We start from the raw sequence: 7,067 nt of genomic DNA, 5'->3' as shown, positions 1-7,067 counted from the left end.
TTCTGATCATTCACATAAACTTATAGGACCATTGTCTGCCAACCCTATATATGATCTTGGATACACTCCCCATTTCATAGACATACCTAATCGTTTAGCTTGTCCACCTATCTATCCATCCATATACCCATGTTTGCTTTCACTTACAACTCAGTACTATATAATGCATGATGTTCTTGATGTCATCCCACAATCATCTGGTTTTCGGCCATTGGTGTTCAATGCATCAGATCTATTGTTCAGATGCCTCTAAATTCAGATAAGGTATGATCAAGTCATATTTTGGCTCTTGTGGACTGGTTTTAATTGTTTTCAGTTTCAACTTGAAGCTGCATATGAGCAATTGATAATTTGATCCACAGTCAGCTTCTGGCCTTGTTTTCACTGAAGATACTGAGCTTCTCCATTGCTTCTTTCCACAGATGTAGTCAATCGGATTCCTGTGTATTCTATCTGGTAAGGTCCACACGTATAGCTGCCATTTATGTTATTGAAAAACGGTATTTGCAATGAATAAGTCATTGGTCTTGCAAAATTCTATCATGTGATCTCTGGTATCATTTCTATCACCAAGCACCAAGGCCATATTTTCAACTATCAATGACTGTTCTTTGTTTTCAACTTTTGCATTCCAATCACCAGTAATAATCAATATATCTTGATCACTTGTTTGGTCAGTTTCAGACTGCAGAATTGGTAAAAATCTTCAATTTCTTTGTCTTTGGCTTTAGTGGTTGATGCATAAATTTGAGTAATAGTAGTGTTAACTGGTCTTCCTTGTAGGTATACAGATATTATCCTATCACTGACAGCATTGTACTTCAGGATAGATCTTGAAACATTCCTTGTGATGATGAATGCCACACTATTCTTCTTCAATCTATCATTCCTGGCATAGTAGATCATATGATTGTCTGATTCAAAATGGCCAAAACCAGTTCATTTCAGCTTACCAGTGCCTAGGATATTGACCTTTATGTGTTCCATTTCAGTTTTGACAACTTCCAATTTTTCTAGATTCATACTTGGTACATTCTACATTCCAACAAATGGATATTTGCAGCTGTTTCTTCCCATTTTGAGTTATGCCCCATCATCAAATGGAGAGCCTGAAAGCTTTACTCCATCCATGTCATTTAGGTCTACTCTACTTTGAGGAGACAGTTCTTCCCCAGTTGTATTTTGAGTGTCTTCACACCTAAGGGGCTCATCTTCTGGCAATATAAGACAATGCCTGATGCATAGTGAACACTTACTCAATATTTATTTAGTGGATGTAAAAGGGTGGTTGGGAGGGAGAATTTCCTCACTGTGACTGTAGACCTTCAAATACACCTCTCTCCCTCTATCCTATCTTGGGAATACTGTTCTTCCAACATAGCCCCTTCTGTAACTCCCCTACCTTCTCAGGCATTTGGACCCAAGTGGTTTCCAGGCCCAAGATTCCAGAATTAAACTGTGGGATCTGCTTCTTCTTACTCTCCAAGACCCTGAGAGTAAACTATAATCTGTTGACTATAATTAGGGTGAATGCCTGTGCCCTGAGACATTTCCTTTCCTGAGGGTAAAACTTCCATTGTATTTCTTCCTCAGAGAGGAGAACATTTGCTTTCCAAGCATCTAATGTAATCCTCCCCAGTGGGTTTAGACCTGGGTTCAAAAATTCAAATGCATACAGAGAGAGGCCAAGCTGGTAATTAATGTCAATTGTGACAGACTTTAGGGAATAATGGGAACTGTGGTAAAAGAGAGTTTAACCCTATGTGCCCCAAATCATACTTTAAAAAAGTTCTGTGTAGGCCAGACACACTTCACCTTTGATCAGTGGACCTCTAAGGTCAGAGGACCATGGATTTATGGCATCTATCAGTCATTAGAAATAAGCCAGGGAGACTTATCAACTTCTCACTCTTGACTCTGCAGTATGTCTTCCTTGAGTCCATGTGACTGTCTCCTTGAATGGAAGGAAGAGAGGGGAGGGCGTGGACACTGGAAATCAGAATGTAAAATATTACCCTGCTATATATACATTTGTCTTGAGTAGAAACTTGTCTTGGGCTAAACTACCTAAAATTGCTATGAAGGCAAAGTTACTAACGCTCAGACAAAAGCTGCCTTTGACTATTGAGAGGGGAGAGTCTGGGTCAAAGGATCAATTTTCTGATGAATCAGTAAATAGTCCTGAGTGGAACTAATCTGGCTGGTGTTGTGTCACCCTTTCTTTATAATCCATAGTTCAATGATCTGAAATCTGATCACTCCTCCCCTGACTTTCCCTCACCAACTCCTCCTTCCACTTGCTAAAATATATGCAAATACATTCATATGCATGTGCACACAGAGAGAAATAAGAGGATATAGACAATTACACTTCAGGGAAAAGAAGGCTTAGAGTGATGCTAAAGCCATATTGGACAGGATTAGAAGCAAAAAGAGATGCAGAGGATGATGGCAGTTGAGGAATTTAGCTCTCCTTGCCTCCAGGATGCCAACGAGGTCTCAGGGAAACGCAGTCATGAGTAACAAATTAGCTCCTCAACAAGGCAAATTCCTGGAGGATTAAACAATGAGGAATCTTCCCAGCACACTTTCAGTTATTGATGCCAAGGGAACAGGAAGGGTAGTCAATTCGTTTTTCCCTGATGATTCCAACTGATGTTATCCTACATGGCACTGGGTCACATTTCTAAAGTCATGTTAGGTCAGGCCTAGATTATCTATCATATTAGTTAAGGTTATATTGATTTCATGGAAAAGAAATGGATTTTGGCTGACTTAAACAAAAGGGAGAATGATTGGAAAGCTCCTGGGGGCTTTAATAGATCACAAGGAAAGCCGGATAACCACAGCTCAGCAAGGGAAGGAACTCAGCACCTGAAGTTAATGGGTGGAACTTAAGCAGAAGGCCCATGAAATCTTCAAACGGCACTGCCCTAAAGCAGCCCCAGATCTGCTGCTGCTGAAAACCTGCAGATGCCCAATTTCCTGTCCTTCCAAAGATCAGACTCTGACTTTTCCCTCAATTCTGAAACTACCCAGTATCCTCCTTCTAATAAACCATCCTTTCCCTTAGCCAGAGTCACTTTCTACTGTATGTTAATCAGAGAATTAATATACTCCCTATTCTCTTTACTGGAACCATCATTGAGCAAAATTAGAATACTTCTTAAGGATTTAATCTATTGGTTTATATTTTATTTATTATCAGTTACAAATAAGCTTTTCTTAATTGGCTTAAAACTAGTAATTGTATATTAAAACCATAACTCTGAATTGTTCTTATTGCATATATGTTATTAAAGCCCATTTCTAGGATCATTAACCTGAGAAATAGCTAGCAATCTAGAAAAAACAAACAAACATATTTCTGTCCCTTTGGGTTCTGTAGTCCAGGGGTCAGCAAACTTTTCTGTAAAGAGCTTGACAGTAAATATTTTGGGCTCTACGGACCATATGGTCTCTCCCACAATTACCCAATTACTATTGTAGTCATAGACAATACATAAACGAATGGGTATAGCTCTGTTTCTATAAACAGACACTGAAATTTGAAGTTCATATAATTCTCATGTGTCATAAAATATATTCTTCATGAATTTAAACCATTTAAAATGTCAAAAATCTTTCACCCAAATCACAATAGAAGTTTAAAAAATTAAGTAAAAATGTCAAAATCATGCTTAGCTTGCAGACCAGACAAAAACAGGCAGTGGCCAGATTTGTTCCATGTGCCACAGTTTGTCAACCCCTGCTCTAGTCCTTTGATTTTATTATAAATCGTTGAAGTATTGACTATGAAATTGAGATGATAAAATAATGGGCATTATTTATGGAACGTTGTTTTGGTTCTTCAGTGCTGCTCTAACAGAAAATACCACAGGTGGATGGCTTTAACAAACATGTTTAAACAAACATTGAGTCGGGTCCGACTTGATGGTATATAACAACAACAACATTGGAAATTTAATGCATTTCACTTTGGAATATTTAGAAGAGCTAAAAGAAAATTTAAATTACTTATAATTTCACCCCTTAGGGTTAACATTTGAGAATCTTTCCTAGTATTTTTCTATATAAACCAAAAAAACCAAACTCAGCTACCATCAAGTCATTTCTGGCTCATAGTGTTCTGTATGTGTATATGTAAAAAACAAAATTGGGATCATGTAAAAATATAGTTAAGTAACCTACTTCTTACATTTAAATGTTATATCACCTTCTCCTACAATAGGATTTTTAATGGCCAACATTCTATGATTATTTCATTATTGTACCTGTTTCTGAATTAACCAGACCCAAACCCAGTTTCCATAACACAATATTCTGATGAATAAGACTACAGAGCAGTGATTGTTACCAGAACTGTGCTTGTTAATAAAAGCTGGCCACTCTAAGGCATGCACAGCTCCAAGACAGGAGATTAACTTCAACAAGTATTCATTTAGTTTGGTTTGATTTTCTGCCAGTCTTACGATGGCCTCAAAGTAGACCCTGGAACAGAGAATGTTGTGTTTGGTGTCTAGGAAAGCAGCAAACCTAGAAAAGTCATCCCAAATTCCAGAATAATATAATAATAATAACGTAGAACCAACATTCCCTTTACGTCAAAGCTAGCCATTTTTATGCAGTAAATTTTAACTAAAATGTTTAAAATGGTATGTAAGATAGGTCAAACATCAGAGGGGAAAATAATCAGTTACGGCTGAAAGGAATGGAAATAGAAAAGCTGAAATCAGACATATCTACAGATAACTTTTCCTTTAGGGTGAAAATTAAGCTGTCCTAAATGTCCTAGCAGAAGATGAACTTCAGCTGATTCATTGTCACTTGTTTCTACAGTGGTTTCCCAGGCAACTTAGTTAGCAGCCACTCTGTCCCCAGGGCACAGAGGGCAAATAAATAGTTTCAGGCAGGCTGACGATAGGAAAGAATTATAGGACAAACAACTACTTGCAACATTGAGGTAGGAGTATCCTGGCCAGTGATGTACTGAAATGCTGACCCTTCCAGCTGGTTAACTTCCATACTCATGCATTTACTTTTTGTGACATTCACTAGTCCATGACAACTGATGATGATTCAGGTGAAAATGAGATACTGTATATGGAACAAGAGATTCCAATACTGTATATGAAAGAGATTCAAAGTGAGTTCCCTGGAAGAGGTACAGACAACAAAGGCAAATACTTCTACAAACACAATGCTGCGTTATCAGTAATACACAAAAGTAATCTACAGATGGATACATAGATAGACAGGCAAAATGATCAGGTATAGGTAAGCAAAAGGGAATATATCCATGACCACATACAAGTTTGGCAGATGATACGTATTTGTATGTACTATAAGAATGTCCATATATGTAGTAGAGCTAACAGAGGGCAAAGTTATGATAATTTCTTAGTCACAGACAAACACCTTGAGGCAGTGAGTTGCTGGGCCCACAGGCTCAGGGCCATGTTCATGGAAGACATCAAGCTCAGATGGCATAACATACTACCCCCAAACATTGTTCTACATCCTATTTTGCTGAGCAGGGACTGGAGTCTTTAAAAGCTTGGGAGCGGCCATCTAAAACACAACAATTGGTCTCTCTTCATCTGGGACAAAGAAGCGTGAAGAAAATCAAAGATGCATGGCAACAATTAGTCCATGGGACTAGAGGACCATGGGAACGTCAGCTTTTATGCCCCTGAGACCAGAAGAACTAGAGGGTATCTGGCTACCATTGTCAACTACTTGGAGGGTACAGGAGATCCTGGATAGAGTGGGAGAATAATGTGGGTCAAAACTTAAAATCTGAAAAAAGACCAGGTTTGCTAGTCTGATAGAGCCTGAGACTATGAGCCCTAGTTACCCTTCAAGTCTATAATTGAACTCACTCCTGTGGCTTTCAGCCAAACAACAGACAGACATATGGGGTAAACATTCATATCAGGTAGATACACTCCTTGGAGCAATCAATCATGGGAGAAAAGAAGGGCAATGTTTGCACAGGAAGGGGGTGGGGTGCATGGGAGGGAAGGACACCGGGAAGAGGTAACTAGGGAGAGGAAGTGGGAAGAGAGCTGCTACACTGTGGGGAACTGCAATCAGTGTCATGAGAAAATGTGTATGAACTGCTGTATGGAAAATGAATTTGCTCTGTAAACTTTCACCCAAATCACAGTATCAATCTCTTCCAATCAGTTGCCCAGGTAGCTGCCTTCCAAATTTCTTGGCATAAAGGAGTGCTGTATCAGTTTGTTGAAACATCTCAATGAGTATTCCATAAATTCCTGGAGCCTTGTTCTTTGCCATTTCCTTCAGTGCAGCTTGGACTTCTTCCTTCAGTAACACTGGTTCTTGATCATAAGCTACCTCCTGAAATAGTTGAACATCGACCAGTTCTTTTTGGTACAGTGACTGTATCTTCCGTCCATCTTCTTTTGATGCTTCCTGCATCATTCAACATTTTGCCCATAGAATCCTTCAATATTGCAACTCGAGGCTTGCATTTTTTCTTCAGTTCTTTCAGCTTGTGAAAGGTGTGTTCTTTCCTTTTGGTTTTCTAACACCAGGTCTTTGCACATACCTTACATATAATACTTTACTTTGCACATAATATTTTTTGCATATAATATTTTGCATATAATAGTTTACTTTTTCTTGAGCTACCTTTTGAAAACTTCTGCTCAGCTTTTATTTTGTCATTTCTTCCATTCACTTTAGCTACTTCCATTCAAGAGCAAGTTTCAGAGTCTCTTTTGACATCCATTTTGGTCTTCCTTTCCTGTCTTTTTAATGACTTTCTGCTTTTTTCATGTATGATGTCCTTCCACAACTTGTCTGATATTTGGTCACTGGTGTTCAATGCATCACTTCTATTCTTCAGATAGTCTCTAAATTCAGGTGACAATATTAAGTAAGCAGTAACTATCTACAAACCAAACTGTTGTTGTTGTTGTTATGTGCCGTCGAGTCAGCCCCGACTCATAGCGACCCCTCCTTGGGTTTCCGAGGCAGTATCGCTACGGAAGTAGGATTGCCCAACCTTCCTTCCGAGGAGTGGCTGGTGGGTTTGAACC

Source organism: Orycteropus afer, unplaced genomic scaffold, assembly GCF_000298275.1.
Source record: "Orycteropus afer afer isolate SDZICR_OR568_19922 unplaced genomic scaffold, OryAfe1.0 scaffold00142, whole genome shotgun sequence".
Classification (NCBI taxonomy): Eukaryota; Metazoa; Chordata; class Mammalia; order Tubulidentata; family Orycteropodidae; genus Orycteropus; species Orycteropus afer.
The sequence above is the reverse complement of the archived record's forward strand: the minus strand, read 5'-3'. Positions refer to the sequence as shown.